This window comes from Thalassophryne amazonica, chromosome 20 (assembly GCF_902500255.1).
Source record: "Thalassophryne amazonica chromosome 20, fThaAma1.1, whole genome shotgun sequence".
Classification (NCBI taxonomy): domain Eukaryota; kingdom Metazoa; phylum Chordata; class Actinopteri; order Batrachoidiformes; family Batrachoididae; genus Thalassophryne; species Thalassophryne amazonica.
In genome coordinates this window covers 17,895,248-17,919,930 of record NC_047122.1, presented here as the reverse complement: position 1 = coordinate 17,919,930, position 24,683 = coordinate 17,895,248, and the positions used below count along the sequence as shown (strand labels likewise).

Here is a 24,683-nt window from a genome sequence, read left to right as displayed (position 1 = left end):
GCACCAATTAAAACAATTTTTGTCTGGACTGAAAAGATGACCCCCAACAGCATCTAATAACAGAGCCTGGGTTAAGAAATCTTGAAGTTAACACTTTGGTTTTGCTCATTTTGTATGAGATGAACTCAAAGATCTAAGACTTCTTCCACATACACAGTATCACCATTTCCCTCAAATATTGTTCCAATGAAAGGCTCATTAAAGTCTGCTAACGAGTTTTTCATTGGATTCAGTGTGTTGGAGCAGGGAGAAACTAAGAGTATCAGGAAGGTAGCTCTCGAGGACCGAACTTGAGCACCCCTGATTACAGTCTGTGCGTCCTCCATCACGAGACTCTGGTGACAAATGCGTTGATTGTGATGACACATAATTCATGCCAAAATCTTGTAAAAAAAAAACAGCTTTGCTAATTACAACAACAATGAAAAAATCTTCACTTATGTGATGAATAAAGTCTGAAACAGTTCCATCAGTCTTAGATTCCATGATAAAATACATAAATTATTATTTTTATTATTTGTCTCAGGAATACAAAAATGATGATGCTTCTCATGATGCTTTTAAATTTTTGGCAGTTTTTTTTGATAATGATCTTTTTGTTTTGTTTTTATTTATTCATTTATTTAATTTTTTAAAGAATATGCTTGAGTTTATTTTGTAAAATTATTAGAAGTTATCATTTTTACTTATTGACAGTTAACCATGGAATGAATCTAGGATTTAGGAAACATTCAAGAGAGTTTTTAATAAAAATGATCACTAATTACTCAAAGAAGTTTTAATTGTAGCCCTATTTGGATGTGTGGAAGGACTTTTACTTTAAATCATCACAAAGCGTGTCCTCATGTGAAGCAGTTTCACTGGATAATGTATAAGTGCACGTGTACGTGTGAGGTGTGTGTTTGTTTTGGGGAATGAGCGTTATGTTTCCTAACCTCTGGATTTGTTGGTCAGGACACATAAACTTAATGTTGTGTTGCTGCTTTGACACATATTCCTCTTCTGTCATCTTCACTTTGCTCTTTAACTCACTGACTCACTCGCCATTGTTTTTTTATCCTCCTGGTTGACTTTTCGACACCTCTTCATAATGACAGTTTGCCATTTTCCTGTCAATCATCGGCTGCGTCTCCGTGTGCGTTGATGAGTGATTGATGGCTATCATTCTGTCATGCATCGTGCCGCTGACAGCGTGTTTGGTATCTGCCGTTCTTGTGAGCAGGTGACACCTGATTGTCAGAGTAAACGACTCGCTGACCTCCTGACATTTTCTCTCACCTCCTTCAGACCCCCCCTCCGTGTCCATAGAGGGCTACGACAGAAACTGGTACGTCGGCCGTTTGGACGCCTCCCTCACCTGCGAGGCCAGCGCCAATCCGGCCCCCACCTCAGTCACCTGGACCACGTAAGGACTCCGCCCACATATCCGCCATGCCTTCACAACGTTTGCAATTATTGCTGCCGTCATGAGGCGGCATGCAGAGTTTTATTTTCGTTTAATGATAGTTTCTCAGTGAGTGTATTTGATTCGCGTCCTGTCCAGATGCACAGATGGTTTTGTGTCTTGTTGTTTTGTTGATGAATGGTAAACCAAAAGACGGAGTAAAATGCTTCACGTCTGTGATTTTCCTCACATTATTGCCATCTGTTTATTCCTCTTTCCCTCCCTCACTGATCCCTTCTTTCTGTCTCCTCTCCTCTAGGTCGTCTGGCTCCTTACCCGACACCGTGGTGGTGGAGGGCAACAAACTGCTGGTGAGGAAGGTGGACGATGCCGTCAACACCACCTTCGTCTGTGAGGCCAAGAACAAGATTGGCACCAGCAAGCACCAGATTACCACCGTCGTCATCGGTGAGTCTCGTACGGGCGATGACATCACATGTGTATACGGACACGGTTTTCCAAAACAGCAGGCGTTCATGGCCTGAACACACTCACATCGCAGGTGCATTCCAAAGCTATTTGTAGAAGCCACGTTCCAAGTCTCATGTGTTTTGCTTTTCTCTTAGTCACTCTGACTTAGGAACCAAGAAAACAATATAAGGAGAGGAGCTAAGGAAAGATGTATTCGGCATATTAGACTTCTTTTATCCTGGGTGTAATCTGACGTCTTCCCAATGCAGCAGAACGTGTGTCAGTGTTCACGTTTAAAAACAGAATTCTGGAATGTGAACTGTGAATTATCCACAAACTGTGAATTGCAAAAGGTGAATACTGAAAAAATATCTCGCAAAATGTGAATGCACAGCTCGCAAAACGTGACTTTCTTCACAATTTGTCTTACGTGTTGCACATATTCACAATCCGTGGTCTTACATTTTGCATTCCTGCAGGAACACCTCAGGGTAAAATCTGCACTTTGTGTCCGATCACAGTGCACCACCTTCGCTTACAAATCAGTCGATTTTCACCCCCTGCAGATTCCCAGCTTTTCCTGCCACACCCCCACCGACCACCAGGGTCGGATGATAATGATGATGATGATAACATGAATAATAACAATTATGTAGATGTACAGGTAATGATGTTTTTTTTTCGACAACATATTAGCTGTATATTAACCATCCATAGGCTTTTTGGCTGCCCCTAATGATAATGTTCAATTAAAAAGCAAATGGACAGTTATATTATTTAAATACACAATCATATCAATGGTTTTAGGCATGATATTTATTAATTATATTGAACGTGTTACTCAGTTGTGTTATTCATGAGTGAAATGTTTTCTATAAAGAGTATATTAGCTGTCATGTAATAATTGACATTTGCTGATAATCTTCAGTCAATCAGAATGTTTCTTCTGTTGACTATTAACAAAAGATACACACTTTAGCCTATTACCTAAGAATATATCATTAATATGATAATGCATTTCTGCTAAAAATGTATCGATGGCTGTTTCCATCAAAAGCCAAGCTGGATTTTTATGGTGTTAGATTTTACTGTTTATAAATATTCAATCAAATCATTGCTGATTAGTTTTTAAAGAATATAAAATTGCATTAAACAATATAATGCGCATTTGAGCATAAAAACAAATTATATTTTATATAAAAAGTAATTATATTTTGTGCAGCTATTGTTTGGAGTGATTAGATTAGATAAAACTTTTTTAATCCCTTGGGAAGACTCCCTCAGGGAAATTGAGGTTCAGGCAGCATTGTATAGCAGCACACAGGGTAAGAAGCACATAGGGTATCAAAAGTGAAAGTAAAAAAAACTAACAAAAACAATTACACATCACTTAGTGAATTTAAACCTGCTAATATGCTGCAAAATATGAATACGACTGCCATATAAATAGTATGATAAAGTCCGCATCCAGCTCAAAACCGCAGAATTCTGACTTCTATCCAAACACGTCTTTGTGATGTCATAAAGTAGATAAAGGTGAGAAATGGCTTGTAATAAAGAAATGAAAGAAAGATGATCAATATTTAACTTGCTCTCAAACATCTGTTGAAAGAGAGTTTGTTTGTTTCTTAACAATATAACTTTGGGGAGTTTTAATCTGTTTTGTAATGAGAGTTTCTGATTCCAGGCCTGATCTTCTATCAGCTGAAGCAGTAAATAACACACAGGTTGAGACGAGTAGAGATGCTGTGAATAAAGTCTCCCGCTGTGACCCGTGATGAAGGTTAAACCAGAAATTAACATGAAAAGATGAATCTTGATGAGGCACAGGAGGATGAACGTTGTGTAATAGAGCCGCTGTCAATCAGCCGTTCAGTTCACTAATGTGAAACCAAAATCAGATCAAATCTAAACCGCAGGTTCACATCCCACCTGAGCTGGCAAAACTGGGTTGTGATGACGCAGCTTCAGTATATGGCATGACACTGAAATGTCCAATCACAAGCGAGTTTAAAATACCATCCGAAAAGAAGCCTCCGTCCTCGGAGCGCAGTCGCTGTAGTTTCCAGGTCGCCCGAGGAGCGAGGAATGATGGGATAAAAGCTTCGGAATGCACACTGTGTCACCTGATGTGACTCCATACATCATCTCTGCACACGCACAGCTGAATGCGTGTGCATACACACACATGCACATGCCAGTTTAACAATGCACACAGCAGAATCCAAATCTGGTTTGGACGCACGCTGGGATCAGTGCTGATCTGGGAGCTGCTGGGATGCTGTTCTCTCCCATTCTTTAAATTAGATTTCTTTTCCTTTGTTTTTTTTTCTTCTTCGTTCTTTGCCTCCTTGTTGGTCTGTTTCACTGCAGAGTCTTTCAGTTGAGACTTTCCCCACAGCAGGGCCAAATTGTAGGACAAGGGCCAACCCCAAATGTTTCTGACTTCAGATCAAAACAGGCATCTGGAAACCCGAGTCTGCGTTGCCACACTGCCGCCGCTGAACTGTAGATCCACTGGACAGAAATGTAAAGTGAGCTGTGCTTCATGGGTTTGAGGGGAGGCCCTTGTTTGTGCATTTTGGTCCTGTGGGGTGGGAGGGGTGGGGGTGCTGGGTTTGTCAGAGGGTTTCTGAATTCTTTGACCGGGTTCAGGTTGGTGTGAGCCAGTTTGCAGTTTTGTTTTTCCTCTGTTCTCCTTTTTTTTCCACCTTTTTTCTTCTTTTTGCACCTGCTGTTTTTTTCCACTAGCTGACATCATGAGCCTCAGTGCTTTTTCTTTCCTCTTTCACCTTCCCGCCCTTCGTCTGATAAAGCCGCCATGGTTCTGTCTACATGCACATGGAGCTTGACTTGTGACGTTTGCTTGTGCGATAATTCGGATGCTGCCTCCGCGGTGTCCGGTGCGAGGGTTGGGTTTCTTTTCTTTTTTATTTTTCTTAACCCTCTTGACTGTTTCAGACATTGATCTGACACAAACCACACACACACACACACACACACATGTGAAGCACAGAACACGCCTCTACCTTTCTGCAGCTCCGTGCGCATTTCCCTCCACACCGGTCAAAGTGCTTCCTCCTCCTTCCTGCAGGGCTTGATTTATTTGTTTGTTTCGGGAATTAACGCTGATAATCACCATGTTCAGGTTCACAAAAAACACCTTCCACTTATCTGCAAAGAGCGAAAGCTACATTTAGAAAATCCGTGGGAAATCCGAGCTGGAGATTTGAATTGTCTCTTGTGAGAACAAAGATGCTTTGTAGTCGCGCGACGTGTGTTGGCAGCCATGTGTGGAGGTTCAGAAGCGGCTAAGCTGCCGCCGTTCTCGCGGAAAGCAAAGCGCCGGTACTGAGTCAGAGTACCGAGGAGGGAACTGCTTCCCCTTCCAGCTCACACAAACTCATAAGTCCTTTACTAGCATGTCAGATCTCTGCCAGTACACACATTACTAAAGTACATATACTTACTGTGTGTACTCTAAGCACACACACAACTCTTTGATGAGTCAAGCATGTACACACACACACACACATGTATTATCTGTACAAATACCTGAGATCAGGTTCCAGCTGGGATTCTTCTTCTGTGTCTGGTGTTTTGTGTTTGACCGCACTTTAACATGGCAGTTTCATCTCTCTGCCTGTAGGTGGCACCATACTTCAACACTGCTGTAAAAAGAGCCTTTGTCAGTTTAATTTTGATAACGCACCAGTCTTATGGATTGACCTGGTATTGGGTCACCTTGATTTTTATTCATGTGTTATTTTTTAGATAACAGTAAAAAAGAAAGGGAAGTCTGGGGTTCCCCGTAGAGCTGTTGCCCTTGCGGCCCAATCCTGGATAAGCGGTTGAAGATGAATGGGTGAGTGAGTGAGTGAATAAAAGATTAAAATAAGTGAAGAGAAAATCTTGTCCAAATATAACAGGACCTAGCTTGTGACATATAGTACACAGTGCATTTGGTGCGTGTCCAACTCTACTTTTCCATGGAGCTGTTCTATATCCTGATTGGCAACCACTGGGGTTGACAACTGGCCCACCTGCCACCTTCATAGTGTGCCTTAATTGAGAGAGTGGCGACATGACAAGTTAAAAAAAAAAAATGGTCACATGACTCATGTTGCCAGCTTGGGTTCAAAATAACACTCACTGTTGATGTATCTGAATAGATATCCAACTATTTTATTTATTTTTTTGCTGAAAATGCCAGGTTGTTGTGCATTTGGAGGCACAAATAGACACAACAAGGGCTTCAAGATGTACAGATTCGCTTCAGATCTGAACAGAAGAAAAACTTGGGAAAATAAAGTCAGCTGTGTAGGATGGAAGCCGACTTCATCATCAAAGTTTTGAAGGTAAATTTATTGTTCAGTCCCATGTACAGTAAAACTCACCTAAATTGTCATCATATAAACCAGATATTCACAGTCATTGGACAAAAAAATCCCAAGGTTTTTGTGTTGTTTTCCATGTTATAAACACTGTATATAACGGATTTTGTATAATGGATTTTGTATAACGGATTTTTCATTCGCATAGGATAAAATGTCCCGACTGATTGCAGTGTATTTCCATTAAAAGCCACAAGCAGTCTGGACGTGCACAGTAACAGAGGTACAAATTAAAGTTCAGCGCTCTGACACTCGCTGATTTGAGTAAAGTGAAACTAAAATTTTTTCACACCGTGCTCAGACTGGCACCTGCAGCCTGGATGTGCACCTGTTAAGTCAGACACAAAAGGCTGTGATTTGACACTTTTCTCCTTTCACTCTTTTATATTTTAATAGTTTTAACAGTGCACGCTGATTACAAATGAATCAGAAAAGTCCACACATTTACAGCACAAAGTCAATAAAAGAGGAAATTGTTCATCTTATCTTTGAATTGGAGGTGATGATTGTAGAAAGAAAAGCTTGTTGAGGGTCAAATTAGTCCAGAATAAAGTATAATCCAGAGAAGGAGAGCTTTAAAACTGTCACGCACAGAATTACAGCTGTGCAGCTGCATAAATCAGGCTTTAAAAGAATTAAATAAATCATCATGTGTAAATTTATGTAAATTTGATAGCTTAACTATTTTCATATTATTTTGATAGCACCTGTACCTGGATGTGTTTCTGTATGTGGTTAAATGGTTTTTAAAAAATGTTGAAAACAGGGTTCATTCAGTAGTTCAGCACAGTTTGAACCAAAATGGTACCATGTTCTGAGTTGACGCCACTCTCTCATTTAAGGCACACTACACCTTCACCCCCCCTCCCCCCCCCCCCCCCCCCCCCCCAAAGTAACCATCAATCTGCTGCAGCCAGGTGAATGTGAGCGTGTCCTTGGTTTTCTCCAGCCCCGGATTCGTGGAGCGAAACGCACCACGTCATAATCTGGTGCTCCCTCACAGTGCAACTGATAGTCCTCACCGGAGTCTATAAGTAACCATTTGTTTGACACAAAGTCATTCCAGCTGTACTCAAAGAATCCTCTGAAGATACCTGGTACCAAAGACATCCAGTCGTCACCTTAGGTCACAAGTTATTGTCAAAGTCCTACAACCATACATTAAGACAGGAAGCATGAGGTCCTCTAAAGACCAGGACCTTCACTCTCAGACAGAGATATCAACATTAACACCGCTGTCCAGTGACCTCCTGACTCCAGAAGCTCTTTGCAGGTGTCTCCCGATGTCAAATGCAGAGACAAAGGATGCCATTTGACATTTTTTTAGCATAGTTGTTGATTATGGTAATTATTTCCCCGAGCAGCTGGTGTGTGAGTCTTTGCCAAAGTCAGCAGCCAGAGTTAAGTCCTTAAGGTTTTTCAGAAGAGCACAATTTTGTTCTATCAAAATGCTCTTTTCTTCAGGTTATTCATAGATGGGTCGATGTGTTTCGAAGAGTCTGGAGTCTTATTACCTTATCACAACGACTTCAAGTAAAACCTACAAGACACTATGTTCTGGATCGGAGTGTTCCCAGTGCCACCTCTGCATCTGCATTCCCTGAATAAAAGATAACCACTAAACCACATGCTGCTAACTGCAGTGAAAGACGCCACTTCCAGTCTCTCAGCATGAGATCTAAACTGTCAGGCACAAAAGGCCTCAGCTCTCAATAATGTAACAGTTAATACCCCGGCACTTTGTGTACGCGGGCCCAACACACCCCACTAATATCCCTGCTGAGAGTCGTTAAGAGCGCTCCGTTCAGTTAACTGCAGATGAAAGCGGCGTGCTGTTGGGCTTTTCTTCTGGCATCAAGCAACCGTCATGCATCACCTTCCCTCCCAATTTCCACCATGCCAAAGAATCAAAGTAAAAAATGTAATGCCTCAGTCCCACCAAATAAAAAAGGATGAATAATGAGCCACGTAGCATGTTTTTTTTTTTTTTTGGTACAAGTCCAGTTATTCAACAAACATGGGAGAATATTTGCTCTTAGAGGCAGAATATTCAGTTAACAAGGCTCATCTCTGAGCGTGGCGCTACTTTCAAGAAGTTCAAAATTTAGCAAAAACAGTGTGGGGCAGTTTGTGTACAGGTTACTACGAGGGCAGATGAGGATGTTAGAGGCATGTTTGTGGTGAGTACGAGCACAGATATACTAGATCGGGTCGAGCCTGCCCCTGAGCGGATCACGTCTCCGCTATCTTGAAAGGTTGAAGCGCTGCAGCTGTTAGTGGAAAATGCATGCTCTGCGCTTGTAATCACTGTCGATTCTCTGGCTGACTTCTCTGCCGTTATTTACATTTACAAGACGTGAAAACTTGTGCTTAGGTCAGTTCAGATGCGTAGATTTGATTAATGAAGTCAGATTTAACATAACTCCATTCGCAGCCTTATAGGGAGAAACGATCAACAGGTATGATAAATCTGACTTCAGAAATCAAATCTACATAAGCACAAGTTTTCACGTCTTAAATGTAAATAACAGCGGAGAAGTAGATTATGATAGATTATTAGCAGGTTTAGTGGTCAGTGACAGAAACGCACCATATATATATATATATATTTGCTTTGTGATTTTCATCTGTAAAATTTAAAATTTTTAAATTCAAATTCCAAAGTCATACCGTGCATCCAGAAAGTATTCACAGCACTTCACTCTTATTCCAAAATGGAGTAAATTTGGAAAGTAAGTGGGGAGGTGATGGTCTAGTGGGCTTGAGATCAGAGGATCCTTGGTTCAAACCCCAGCCTGACCGGAAAATCACTAAGGGCCCTTGGGCAAAGTCCTGGTGTGTAGTGAGCCTTGCATAGCCAGCCACCATGACGTCGGTGTGTGTGAGTGTGTTTGTGTGAATGGTGTGAAATGTGAGGCACATTGTAAATCACTTGGGGGTCTGATGCAGAAGGAAAGTGCAATATATAAAATGCAGTCCATTTAACTTCATTTTTTCCCATCAAGATCTACTCACAACACCCCATAATAACAACATGAAAAAGTTTTTTTTTCCTTTTTAAAATTTTTGAAAATGTGAAAGAAATCACATGTATACAGGTTTTCACACTTTTTCCTCAATACTCTGTTGCTACACCTGTGGCAGCAATTACAGCCCCAAGTCTTCTTGAATATGATGCCACAAGCTTGGTGCACCTATTTTTGGGCAGTTTTGCCCCATTCCTCTTTGCAGCACCTCTCAAGCTCCATCAGACTGGATGGGGCGCGTTCAGTCAGATCAGGTCTGAATACATTTGTAGATGATAGAGGCCACTGTGCTCATGGGATCTTCAAAGCAGCAGAAATGATTCTGTACACTTCCCCAGATTTGTGCCTGAGACAATCCTGTCTCAGAGGTCTACAGACAATTCTTTTGACTTCATGTTGGTTGGTGGCTCTGACATGCACTGTCAATGTGGGACATTATATGTAGACAGGTGTGTGTCTTTCCAAACCATCTCCAATCAACCTGAATTTACCCCAGGTGGACTTCAGTTAAGCTATAGAAACATCTCATGGGTGATGAGTGGAAACAGGATGCAGCTGAGCTCAGTTTTGAGCTTCATGGCAAAGCCTATGAATACTTTATGTGCATGTGATTTCTTTATATATATATATATATATATATATGTAAATAAAAATAATCATATGTCGTTATGGGGTATTGTGTGTAGACGTTCAAGGAAAAAAATAATTCCATCCATTTTGGAATAAAGCTGTAACATAATGCTGTGACATGGATGCCCTGTACCTCCTCACAAGCCAGCAGAAGATTTTGTATAAATGTAACTGCAAAACAAAAAGAATACAAGGAAGATGGTTGACCTAGGTACACAGTGAATGGGGTCAGAGAGAGAGAGAGAGAGAGAGATTTTCTACAGAAATATAGTAAATGCAGTGATTGACTAGATGGATGGACAGATTAGATATTACACATTTTTTCCAGCTAAAATTACTGTGAGTTCTGTAAGTATAATTTGACCCAAAGTACAGAAGGGTTGGCTAGTTTGCCAACTGGGACCCACGTGGGCAGGACTGGCTGGAGATACATGGCACTGGAAGAAATTCAAGAGGGGTTCCTCCATTGAGAGTGTTCACACCCTGATGATGATGATGATGGTGATGTAGAAGGGTTGGAGGTGGAAGTGCTGGCTTGGCGGTTTGAGGCATTTTGCACACTTAGAGGCATGAAGTCCAACATGTATCCTGATCTGTCAGTAGTAAAAGGCTGCTGGAAGGCAGCTCCACATTTTTCCTTTAAGTATTATGCTGACTAGAGTGAAATGTCTACAGCGCTACCACACACACACACACACACACACACACACACACACACACATGTACACATTCTCATCATGCACATGATGGCAGCTATGCATGGCTTGTCTGGTTGCCACAGCACCAGTTGCATCTGCTCAGCACACTGTAATGAGAAATAGAAAGAGGCGGAAAAAAACTGGGCTGCTGAAGGTCTGAACAAAGAGAAAACTGATGGTGGAAAGATGGAGAGTGGAACAAACAGTGATAACTGCAGCAGAATAAAGGCAGTAAAGTCACTGAAAAACTGGAGCTGGATGGCAGCTGTGACCCACTCTGTCCTCTCTACCCCTTCACTCATCACTCCATCCATCCCTCCATATATCCAGCTCTTTCATGGAGCGTCCAGCTGGCTCTGGGCTGATGGCTGTTGCTGCTGTGCAGAAATACTCAGTCACATCTGAGGGGACCCGTGGTGAAGCTTTGCCTGGATTGCCTGTAGAAAGTGAGATAGCTGTCCACTGGAGAGACACATGCTCACACAAATTTACATATATGCTGAGGGTTTTACATATGAGCAAGCTGACAAACCGAGTCAGGCACCTCTGTGCACTAAATAATCTGATGATAGAACAATGAGGGAAAATGCTGGCATACACCGTTTCACAGACTGACACTTCCGGCTAACTGGATTAAAGAAATAAAACAGAATGATTACAAAGACAATTATAGAGTAGTATACAAATAATAAATGTTGAGAAACACTGATGCCTTGACTAATGAAAATATTCTTTCCGTTACATGAATGGAAAACATTCATTATTTGTTTTATATGACACCTAAGTAGATTTTATGAAATATTATGGAACATTCCTTCTGCTTTGATATAGTGTAATCTGTTTGACTGTATATACTGTTGTTCCATACAGAACTTGACTTCCGTATTTGGTAATTGTTTTCTTTTGCCTTTTTTGGATACTTGCACTGTTGTTCTGTGACTGTCCCTATGCTGCTGTCGCATCGTAAATTTCCCTGCTGTGAGACTATTAAAGGATTATCTTATCTTATTTATATTTTCCTGAAAATTAGAGAGACGTTTCTTCTTGGAGCAGGAATGTGAGGGCAGTGGGACCCCACAGTACACTACCAGGAGGAAGACATACCGCTGAGCACTGCAAGAGCCTTGCAGAGCTTTTAGCGGTGTATCTGCTTTCTTGAACCCAGTGAAAAGCCACCACAAAAACTTGTCCAATTCTTTGTCTGACAGTGTTTCAACAGCTGCTAAAGATGTCTCCACGAACTGCTGGATTTATGTTCCTCACATCATGGAGACTACTGGAGCCACGTATTAGAGTGAAATGGATGGGAGAAAGATGCAGAAATAGGCATTCCCACGTCAGTGTGGAGACATAATCTCTCCACCTAGTCCTGGGTCTTCTACGGGGGTCTCCTCCCAGCTGGATGTGCCTGGAACACCTCCCTAGGGGGCACCCAGGGGGCATCCTTACCAGATGCCCGAGCCACTCCAGCTGTCTCCTTTCAATGCAAAGGGGCAGCGGCTTTGCTCCATGGATGACCGAGCTTCTCACCTTATCTCTAAAGGAGACACCACCCACCATCCTGAGGAAATCCATTTCAGCCGCTTGTACCCACAGTCTCGTTCCTTTGTTTATGACCCAACCCTCATGACCATAGGTGAGAGCAGGAATGAAAACTGACCAGTAGATTGAGAGCTTCACCTTTTGGCTCAGGTCCCTTTTCGTCACAACAGTATGGCAGAGAGAATGCAATACCACCCCTGTGCTGATTCTCTTGCCAGTCTCACTCTCCATTGTCCCCTCACTTGTGAACAAGACCCCGACGTACTTGAAATCCTTCACTTGGGCAAGACCTCATTCCCTACCCAGAGTAGGCAATCCATCGGTTTCCTGCTGAGAACCATGGCAACAGATTTAGAGGTGCTGATCCTCATCCCAGCTGCTTCACACTCGGCTGTGAACCAACCCAGTGAGTGCTGAAGGTCACAGTCCGATGAAGCCAACAGGACCACCACCATCTGCAGAAAGCAGTGGTGAGACCCAGGCGAGGGGCCAGGCAAGAATGGTTCACAAGGAAGCGGAAACATTGACCGGCCCGGAGGAAGCCCGGGGCCCCCGTCTGGAGCCAGGCCCGGACAGGGGGACCGTCAGCAAGCGCCATGGTGGACAGGCTTTCCACGGAGCCCAGCTGGGCACAGCCCGAAAAGGCTATGTGGACTTTCCATCTTCATCCTGTGGGCTCACCACCCACAGGGGGACCCCTGGGGTCGGGTGCACTGTCCCATGGGTGGCAGTGAAACTTGAGGGCCTCAACGGACACGGATCTATTTAGCTACTATACAATATACAAATAGTGAATGTTTATGAATGGAGTTATAAAGAATATTTTCATGAGTTGAAAGATGATACGTTGTGTTTAACCAGTTGAAGCCTCCACACAGGCAAACACATCAATCCGGACTAAGTACAGGATCCCCTCAGCTCTGCTGACTTCCTGTATATGTGATGCATTACAGAGACTGGAGTGGCTTTGTGTTTGGACGAGCCGCCTGATCCCATCTAATCTCTCCATCTTGACGGAGCTGATTTAGTTTCCTGCAGTTTGGACTCTGGGCCACAAATCTGCAGTGTGTGATTAAGCTGAAGTCTGGAAAAATGAAAAGCATCCTCTCCGGCTGTAAATGTGGGAGGTGTGGCTCCTCTATTGTATTTGAGTATTAATAGTTTTATACAGCCGGCCATATGTCCAACCAAGAATAATTTTCTCATTTAAATAAATAAATAAATAAATATGCATGAGTCTGACAAACTGGTATGTTGGAATGAATTTGATTAAATTAGTTTTGCTGTGATATTTATTTTCCTATCACGATGCAGCATATTGTGTTTTTGTGCAGTTATTTAAAAACACGCTAATCAATGTATGATGTGCTGAAAACGATAACGCCGTTCATAAGTCATGAGGAAATAGCATCTCGGCGGTGTCTGGTTTCTTTTTGTGTTTATTGAGGTTAAATTGGATGTTGGGGGTGTGAAACAGCTCAGGCAGAAAGAGTCGGAGTGTGTCAGAAATGCTTCATGAATAATTTGGGCTGTGACAAGTGCAGATGCCAAGTTACAAAGTCAGACAGTGAGAATAAAAAAAATAACTTTACAAAATGTGTCTTTTTTTTTCAGCCTTCTGAATTTCTTTGGAGTTTAGACAAGTGCCAGTTTACTCAAACAGTAGAGGGCAGTATTGTTTCCTGTGCTGGTGACATTATTTGTTTGGACAGCAAAAATGTAGCTGGAAGAGTAACAAGACCAACATTTACATTTGGCCTCTGTCCCTACATCCGCATTATTTTATGTCCTTTGAAAAGCCCCTTTCACACCGGGCCATTGTAGAGTTGCGTAATGCGGCGTTCCGACTATGCCGAGGTTATGCAGCCCTACGTGGCAATACACTGAGGGACGTAAAGGGGTCCACGAAATGGACACAAAAAATTAACATGTTTAATACACTGTGTCCAGTGGTCTACGCAAATCTATGCAACTTGTACACTCCTTTACAGTGTTCAAGTCTACGTAACACTGTGCTACTGTACACCATGCCGCCGCAACTGTACACTACCGTAAGACGAAATTTAGATTTTTTTTATCAGTACATACCTGCATTGCTATTGTATTGATACCGCTGGACTCTGGTGACAGTGAAGCTTCAAAATCACAGAAGACGACGAGGTGGGTCAGAACCATAGAAGAAGAAGAGATGGGCCAAAGGGCCTCCCCTCCCCACACCCAACATATGCAGTCATTCCTACGCAGCACAATGCAACTCTACGCAGGCCCGGCATAAAAGGGGCTAAAGGGAAAATATATATATATATATATATATATATATAAACACACAAACGTACAGCATCGCCCAAATATGCTGCTGACGGTTTTGAGCTTGTTCGCTTTCTTCTCCATTTGCCCTGTTGAGATATCCCATAATCCTTTGTGCTCCAGAAAGTTGCTGCGGTCTAAAGAATATAGAGAATGCACATGATGACAATTGCAAATTAACATTATACTATCAAAATGTACATTTTTATGCTTTTCATCACGTTAATAAAAGGCTGCATGCATGAGACCCTGAAAACTTGCTAAAACAAATACGAGGTCTATTAGAAAAGTATCCAACCTTATATTTTTTTCAAAAACCATATGGATTTGAATCATGTGTGATTACATCAGACATGATTGAACCCTCGTGGCATGCGTGAGTTTTTTCACGCCTGTCGGTTACGTCATTCACCTGTGGGCAGTCTTTGAGTGAGGAGTCGCCCACCCTCTCGTCGTTTTTTTCATTGTTTAGGAATGGCTCAGAGACTGCTGCTTTGTTTGATCAAAATTTTTTCAAAACTGTAAGGCACAACTGAGTGGACACCATTCGATAAATTCAGCTGGTTTTCGGTAAAAATTTTAACGGCTGATGAGAGATTTTGGTCTGGTAGTGTCGCCGTAAGGACGGCCCACGGCACCTGACGGCGATCTGCACTTCGAGGTGGCAGCGTCTCGCCGTTTCAAGTTGAAAACTTCCACATTTCAGGCTATGTTGACCCAGTAAGTCGTCAGAGAACAGAGAACTTTCAGAAGAAGTCGGCATGAGGTGTTTATTCGGACATTCCATTGTTAACGGACATTTTGTAATGAAAGAACATGCGGGCAGAGTCGCATGTCGGGCCGGACCCGACCGCAGGGGGTCGCGACAGGAAAAACACCTCTGTTGGAAACCTTAACGGGCAAGTTGGAACATGCCCAAGCTGTTAAACAATTTCTCAGTTACTCACTTGTTGAAAGCCGTCAAAAGCTGCCTGAATTTTACAAATGGTTTTCAACACGGAGGTGTTTTTCCTGTCGCGGAGCACACAGATTTGCCGAGTCGTCACGGAAACGACTCGGCGAATTTGCTGCGCACGTCTTTCATTAAAAATGTCCTTAAACAGTGGAATGTCCGCATAAAGTCCTCATGCCGGCCTCTTCTGAATCTTCTCTGTTCTCCCACGACGTCCTGGGTGAATTAAGCCTTAAATTAGGATGTTTTCCAGCTCGAAACAGGCCAACGACGGCGCCTGGAAGCGCTGCAGGACGTCCCGCTCCGTGGGAAGTCCTTACACCGACAGAAACACCCCCTAATCTCTCATCAGCCGTTAAACTTTTCACCGAAAACCACCTTAATTTCTCGAATAGTGTCCACTCGGATATTCCTCACAGGTCCAGAAAAATTTTTGATTAAAGCAACACACGCCGTCTCGAGCAGCATGTGAAACAAAGGAATCAGCCGAGAGGGCAGGACCACATCTCACTCAAGGCCTGCCCACAGGGAAATGACGTCACCGACACGCGTGAAAAACTCACGCAATGCGCACAAGGGTTCAAGCATGATTGGTGTAATTTCACGACATTCAAATCCATATAGTTAAAAAAAAAATAAAAGGGTCAGTTTATTATCTAAGAGACCTCGTATTCCAAATAATCTGTGTCTGCTACGTTTAATCTGCGTGGAATTTAATAAAGGCAAACCGAATTTCAGATATTTTATATATATATTACTTTGGATCAAAGAGAACAGTGTTGTTAAGGACAATAATCAGGACGTTAAAGAGCAAACTTCACTTTCCCCCCAAAACGACATAAACGGGAAGATTGCGACTCACAGCAACTCCCATTGAAAATAGCAGAGAAACAACCAGAGCTTCTGGCATGTTTACATAAAACAAACGCAATAACAACGTCTATAAACCCAAAGAATATATATAAGAGTTTTAGGCACAATATACAAAGAGTTTTATGTTGCGATGTTAATGGTGTTGTCCGTGTGCAGCGGTTAACGTGCAAGTCTGATCAGAGCGTCTCAGTGCAGTTCTCATGTTGCTGACATCTCCCAGCGACGTGACCGCTCCGAAGTTTTGCGAGATTTTGTGCAATTTAAAACCTCAATAGGGTGAATGAAGAACTTGCTAACAGATGGTCCCGTCGTTAGCTGGTACGCTTTCAATCTATGTGTTTTTTCTGATGCTGTGTAGATATTTATGGAGTATATTCATGTCAGACTTGGTTTTTTCTAATAGTTTCCTGGTTTGTAATGAAAATACATGTTTGCGGACCCGATTGTCATGGTAACTGCTCTGATACGGGAAAATATCTGACTGTTAATCAGCCAATCAGAAAGTGTGTAGTGTCGCAGCCAGATGATAATTTGTGTTATTTTGAAGATGCTCATCATTAATAATGAGCCGGTTTGACTGTTTTCTGTCAAAGCCTATAACAAAGGGCACTGCTGCTTGTTGTTTAAAAGTATTCAGATTACACACATGCAATTTTTCTCATAAAATGTAATCCAGTAAACTGATTTATGTGACTTGGAAGCATATTTAGTTGTTTTCTTCAAGGAATATTAGGGAGTAGTCATGCAATGTGAAGGTTGTATTATGATCACGAGTCACACGTTGGTTAGTTGTTACATGAAATTTACAGGAAAACTCTACCTTCAGTTGTGGTGTGACACTTGTTGAACTTTAAAAACAACAACAACAATTAAACCGTCTCTTCTCCTTAATGAACTAGAAAGAAACTCATGTGTAGAGTAGCAGAGTGGTGTTAAAACACAGATGGAAGGGAAATAAAATCCTGCAGAAGTTCCTGTTAATCTGCGTGGAAATGAACGTCTGAACTGCTGCCCTCCCGGGTGTGACTGCTGTAGCAGCGGCCACGCGGGTTACGTCTGTTGGGGAGATAAGAGCTGAGGGGAGTATCTGTGCTACAGCTTATCGCACACTCAGACCCACCGGGATGCACAAACACATACACGTGCACACCACGTGGGGGTGAAAGATTTGAGGTGTGGGAGGTTTATACCTCACCCATCACCTGGTGCCGGGGGGGGCTGCGACTTCAGTCTGTTTCCTCTATCTGTCTCCCTGCAGGACGACCTTCCACTCAACAGTGGAGACACGTTTAAAGTTTCTACGGTGATGGCTTGGTCAGTGTCAGAGAACGAAATGGGCATTTCTGTCTCCTTTTTCTTTATTTCTCTTATTTGGGGGTGGAGCAGAGTGTCAAGGACACTTTAACACTCTGGGATCAACCTCAACAACCTTTTGGGTTTCAGAACAGATCACATTTCCCCAAATACTGACATCAGCAGAGGACTTACAATCCCTTTTCCAGTTGGTGTCTGGAAGCCGGACCTGAACGTTGCTGTGGACAGATAATTAACTTCACTGCTCACATTCCATTTGCATGATGGGTAAATGTTACTATCCCATTTGTCAGTCCTAAGTGCTGTATATTGTAATTTCAGAAATGGGGTTTGCTTTGATTATTTTGTGTAAACCCAAGGTTGAGCCTTCTTTTTTTGTCCAAAATGTGATAAATAAAGACCATTTCATTGTTGCTGTCCAAATATAAGTCACATCAGAATACAAGTCACACCAGAGTATAGCAAGCACCTTTTTGTGTACTGTTTAGGATTTGATTCCTGGGAAAGTCCAACATCAGTAGTCATTATTATCACTAACAAATGTCAGATTTTCAGTGGAGAAAGCCGCACCGGAGTGCAAGTTGCAGGATCTCCCAAACTAGTAAAACGATGTATACTCTGGAAAATATAGTATGTCTTTTGTGAATTGTCTACGCTTTGTGGATTATAGGTTTCTTATATATTAATGCTAATGTGCAACATGAAGTCTGCCTTGGAGTGTATGCAAAATACCTTCAGAGCAGGAGTATGTCATCTTTCAGTGTGTGATCTACCTGGAAGCAAAAAATGTTTAGTTCCTCCAAAACATCAAGTATCCCCGTCTCAATCTGGTTCCCACTGTTTTTCAGGCACAGGTGTAATGGGCCCCTAGACCGGGCTGTCCCCAGGGTTAAAGCAAATAGGCATTCATACATACACACATGCGGCGCTCAACTGCACACAGTGAGCAACTTGGCATTTAAGGACCTTGATCAAGGGCCTTGAGTGATTTTCAGGTCAGGATTTGACCTGAGGATCTTCTGGTCACAAGTCCACTGCCTTAACCTCTTGACCACTCTCAAAATGGGCTAGCTTGTTTTATATCCCAAACTATAACTTGTGGTATTATTTAGGGGAGACTGTTTCTACTTTCTAGCCCAAAATATACCCTAGGGTAGTGGATCCAAACCATGGTCCTCAGGGACCCTCCAACACACACATTTTTCATCTTCCCTTGGTCTGGTAAAAGCTGACTGGCTCAGATGGGTATTGGTATGCTCTTGGATGAGGACCAGAATTGGGAACCATTGCACATAAAACAGCCTGGGCTATTCTCTACCTGGATTATATTTTGGTTGGGAGTCATCTGGTGTGTTGAACCTGGTCTGCCATTTGGTTGTTTGTTGACCTGGCCTGTTTGTTGTTGGAAACACCTTAGTCAAGTTACTGAAAGTCTTTCTAGACAATAAAACCAGTTTCCAGAGAATGCTCCAAAAGTAACACAAAGTGCAGCAAAAACAAAGACTAATGGGCCTTTCACACTGAATCCGTCAGGCCAATCCGTCAACGCATGGGAATGCGTCGGATCCATCGGAAAACGCATCCGACGGATCCGACGCATGACGTCAGATGCGTCGCTTTGGAAGCGGCAAAAAAAAAAAAAGTGGGGGGCGGAGATTGCCACGTCACACTCTGGCTGTTTCCACAATCTGAAAAAGTTCAGTGATTGCCATCTTGAATTTGCGTCGCCTGAACCACAAAAAAACTTTAAAAAACAGCAGTAGAACGATTCTCCCATCACCCTGCTGGGAGAAGCTTTTTTTTCACTCCCTCTGAGTGACCGCCGACCGAGGGAGGACCGACGACTTGGTGGGATATCGGTTGAACCGCGACAGCGGGCCGACCTGCACAGAGAAGCGGGCCTTCAGGCATCATCAGTGGGCAGACCAAGGCAGGCAGCCAGGGTGATGGAGCAAACCCACTCAGTCCGAAATCTCCCACTTTTTGGATATATGTGAAGTCCCAGTTTGACCAACGGCGTTTAGTTCTGCAGCTTTATCGAGGTGAGAATAATGTAAAAATAAAATGTGATGTTTACTGAACTGCTTTGAAGGTTTAATGATCGGCTAACGTTAGCGTAGCCTTTTAGCACAGTTGAGTGAACACTTTAATTTCTAAATGGTTCAGTCTTTTTATTTTTTACCAAATAAAGCTACAGCTTTTTTCAGACACCACAAAAGCTCAACTTTAAATAACTTATTTTTTCGGGCGTTTTTTCGATCGTTTTTTTTTCCCGTTTTTTCCCCTTTTTTATATATAAACTGTTTAGTGTTTCTTTATATTTAAAGAAATATTTTTATTTGTCCCAATCAGGAACATTTGCTGTGCAGACAACCAAACTTCCATTGATGAGCTGAACACCACGAAGTCCAGTCGAAAGAAAACATTTCTGCTTTTCAGCAACACCACCAGAGTTCAAAGCTGCAGAAGAGACCTTCATCTGGTCCCAAGAATCCAGCAGAACATCACCTACTTCTAAATAAAAGGCTCTTTGAACAGCAACTATTTTATTATTTTTTTAAAAAGCTGTTTCATTTTATATTTTAACAATAAATGAACACATCATTAAAAATGTCCACGAAATCAAAGTCAAAAGACATTTGCACAGGTAGAAGTTCTCCACTTATTGTGCTCAAATTCATATTTTAGAAATGACTCTGTCCTGATAGCAACATTAAAGGCAATTACATATTTTGGCAAAATTACTGTTGTGTGGGCCGCTGAAGAGGAGGTACTGCTGGCCCACCACCACCAGAGGGCGCCCTGTCTGGAGTGCGGGCTCCAGGCACCAGAGGGCGCTGCCGCCTCACAGGAGCAGCCAGGGTGACAGCTGTCACCCATCACCTGAGACGAGACAGCTGATATCCATCAACAGGGAGGTATATCAGCAGGACGGCATCTCTACCTCATTGCCGAGATATCGTTCTACCAAGGAGGTAACGAACTCAGCCAGTTACTCTATTCTAAGAGTTAATACTTTTTGCTTGTGCTTAAGGTCAGCTGAAGACAGTGTTGGACGTGACTAGATAAGTACTCACCTTCCAATCCTTCAGTGTTGTTTTTGAGAAGAGGTAGAGGTGGTGTTTCCACCCTGTGTGTTGCTGGGTGCAGCCGCACCCACACCTGACTGTTTCTGTTCCTTGCCAGCAGTACCGGATCCGACGAGCGGAGGCAGTGGCCACCTGGGGTTCGGGACTTGGCGGCTCCAGTATCCCCGGGGTTCGGTGGCAGAGGAAATCGGGTGGTTCTGGTTCGACTCGGACAGACGTCTCCTATCGTCGAGCCTGCCCACACGTCACCTTTGGAATTCGGTTACTGCTGTATTTGTAATCTGTTGTGTTTGTTGTGTGAGTTCACAACAATAAAACTTTGTGATTTGACTTTCTCCATTGTCCGTTCATTTGCGCCCCCTGTTGTGGGTCCGTGTTCCTACACTTTCCCAACAATTACAAGTTGAAATGACTATATATATATTAAAAAAATCATAATGAGGTTTATGTCACAGAAATCCTACTTTACAATCACACTACAGTCATTGTTAAATTATTTCCTGTTGCATTTATAATAATCATTAGTATTTATTTACAGTGTCTGTTTTCTGGTTAAATGAGATATAAATAATCTACCAGACTTTAAAAAAAATGTACAAATTCCATGTTATTTTGTCTAAAAATAAATGTCCGAGGTTCCTTATGTTAAACAAGAAATGAAATAATCTGAAATAACAGGTGGTTTTATTTTACAGACAAAAGGGTTCTAAAGAACCATTTATTGATTTATTAGCTATTTTAATTACAAGTGTTCTAAACTTTTTTTAACAGTAATCAGAAATAATGAGGGTAAACACAACAAAAAACATTTCGAAGGATTTTTCTTCAGAAAACTGCTCCATAAATGAGGAGTCCTGTGACACGTATGATTTGCACAGATCAGTGGTTCTGCACCGTCCATTTGTAGAAATCAGTGGTTTCTGCCACCCGTCTTCCGTGTTTTGGCCCTACGCGTCGTTCCTATTGGACAATGCAAAGGTACGTCACAGCTCAGCAAGTCGGAAGTTGGATTGGATTGAACTTTGACTTTTCCGTCAGCCTGCTGACGAGCGGCAATGCGCGCTCCCGTCAGATGCATCGGTTTAGCTCGGCTTTTGACACGATGCATCTGACGCATCTAAAACGCAACGCGTCTCATTGAAAAATAATGCTTTTTTTGACCAATTTTTGATGCATCTGATGGATTCAATGTGAAAGGCCCATCACAACTTACCTTTCCAAGATTTCATCAAACACTTCACATATTTGTGTCTTCCATTCCTGACAAATCAGCAAGTCAGTCCCAAAACCCATTGCAAAGTAGGTCTGACCTCAAGTCCAACCCTGTCAACTGAAGCTTGTAAAATTATGCATTTGACAATTTCTGTGGTAACAGATGGTATAATTTATCTCACCATTTTCTTTCACTGGTAGACTTTCAGCATGAAACAGGCACGTAATGACTTTTTTTTTTTAACAAAAGTGGCTTTTTTGTGATTAATTTGGGATTTTAAAAGGTGCAGTTGTACAACATCCTGGCACTTAATGTTCAGTAAGCCCATTGATGGCACTTACAGTATTCTCAGTGTTCTGTCCTGATCTGCTCCTCTTTTAGCTTTTAATCCATCTCACTTGTATGTTAATGTGGGTGAAAGCATCTGCCAGCGGGATAAAATTAAAACGTAAAAGCAGTCGTAAAATAACACTGAATGTATAATTTGGCTCTAGCGAGCAGTGGACGCTTGTCACTTTGATACATTTTTAAAATGCTTGTTCCCGTATTTTTTCAAACATGCTTCCTCACTGTTTTAATGTGTGTAAACTAAGCTGAATGCAGCTTAGTGCTCTGTCTACAAGGGTTGCTGAAATGCATACTGGGAAAACCACAAGCTGAAGAACTCTAAGGATAGAGAAAGAAAAGTGGTAAATTGTCGCACTCCAGTAAGCAATTGTGGCCTCTGGTCTTCACAGTTCCAACAGATAAGATAACCTAGAAGACATTAAGGCTCTTCTGAGGTCCTCATTTCTCTAATAAAGGATGGTGAAAACAACCGACTTCTTACCACAACTCTGGGCAACCACTTTTCCAGTTGTGGATGTGTGAAAGGGTATTTTCCAGCCAGTGGTCTTGCATTATGTGCTTGATCCAGCATGTAGGTGCCTCAGGGTTGAAGGCCCCTGCAGCTGGAGAAGGCCAAGAACACACCCACGTTTCACCTGGTTACTTTTGAGATGGTGTTGATGAATTGGATGCATACCCGGCATCATGCGCGGGCCTTCGGGAGCCTTGCCCACCCTCAGAGACACTTGGGATGACCCTGGATGAACAAACCAGTCACCTGCCAAGCACAAAAAAATAAAATAAAAAAATCACAGGCGACCATGATTACAATTTATATATATTTCCAAAGTAGATATTTCATAATACTATTGATAAATAAACTATGGAATAATTATTAGGCTATAGCCTAGTAGTCATCAGGTACACATACAGAGACAGACGCAGCCACAGAGGGAGTTACCGCAGCAACGCGACAGTCTCACTTTACTGCATGCCCATATATGGCACACACATATGACAAATAGAATATGAAACTGTCTTTAAACTAAATGAAAACATGAATAGGAGTGCTTTTCCTGATCAGTGCATCAAACGACATACAGGCCAGGAAAACGAAAGAAACAACCCCATGAATCTTGGGACGGGAGAAGACACAAAATCACTGCATCTCTATTATTGTGCAGGCATAAATTATCAGAGTTTCACAGGTGTGGGCAAGACTGAACATGCACATCATGAGAACGGTCGAGAGGGTAATACACACATTGCGGTTGCTGGGGGTTATGGTCCAAAATTCAGCAAGAGCAGGCCAGGCAGGAGTGGCTGCGGAACAAAGAAAATAGTCCAGTGCAGGGCTGTACTTTACATTTCTAACCTAAAAAAATGTGATCCCCTCAGAGCAATGCAAGGCCCTCCTCATGTTTTTAAGAGGTGCAACTTATACTTGGGAAAATACGGTATGCTGTCAAAATGAACACTGGAACTGGCCTTGGCTAGGTTAGTAACCTGAGTCAGGCAGGTATCCTGTCCATGGGAGTCATGGACTCTCATCTGCTTCATGCACCAGAATCCAACAATAAGCACCATCACCAATTAACCTCAGGGCTGATATATTTCTACCATAATGTAAAATACATGCTGTTAACTAGCACGGTGTGTGGTGTATTTTTGGGTGTATCCATTGGTGAACTTGAACTCTAATTTGGTTAGTATTTAGCTTGCTATGTAATGGTCATTTTTGAAATACTTTTCCCTTTCGCTGTGATGTTATAATTTATGTATAATGATGTTCTCCCCTGTTCTATTTGCCCATGCGGTTTAAATTTCCTCTTCCTGTTCCCAGTATGACCAGGGCGTTTAATGCCCAAGATTTATAAACTAGAAATATTCTAGAGTAAGATGTAAGACCAATTAAAAGTATTTGAAACTGCCGCAATATGCAGTGCCTAAAATTATCAAAGAGTCTGATGACATATGAATAACAGTTTGTTGATCACATTTGGACTTGTGGAATAAACCGTACAGTGAACGCACCTTTATGTCCTTCAGGTTGAACAGCAGGAAACCAGCACGGAGAAAATATGAGATCTGTGTTCGGGCTGACAGGGCAAGCGGGTGTCAAGAGAAAAGCTCTCCTTACCAAAAGGTCATCAGTTCAATCTCAACACCAGCCTGTGCAGCCCATCGGGCAGGAATTCTATCATTATTCTGTTAATTCTAGCTAAATATGGATCTAATTAGAACATTTCACATATAAATTCAGCACACATTTTATCCCCTGAAAATTATAGACACACATTGTTTCCATTTCGTAAAAACACTCAAGAATCTGTATCCCGTGAAGTCATTTGAGTCGCGCTGTAATTAAAGGAACCAACATGAAATATTTGGGAATTCCTGATCCTTCTGTCTGGTAGATGTTGAAATGACACCTAATTAGGATTAGGGCTATAATTATCTTAA

General features: G+C 42.2%; 1 protein-coding gene across 1 annotated transcript in view; it reads left to right on the top strand.

Annotated features, from left to right (window-relative positions):
* The first annotated feature begins 1,737 nt into the window (after positions 1 to 1,737).
* The window catches only part of LOC117502476 (nectin-2-like), a 371,199-nt gene continuing 348,253 nt past the window's right edge, over positions 1,738 to 24,683 (top strand). Inside the window, exon 1 of the mRNA XM_034161531.1 lies at positions 1,738 to 1,852. The gene's annotated coding sequence lies outside the window, so the exon portion shown is untranslated. The remainder of the gene's footprint in view (positions 1,853 to 24,683) is intronic.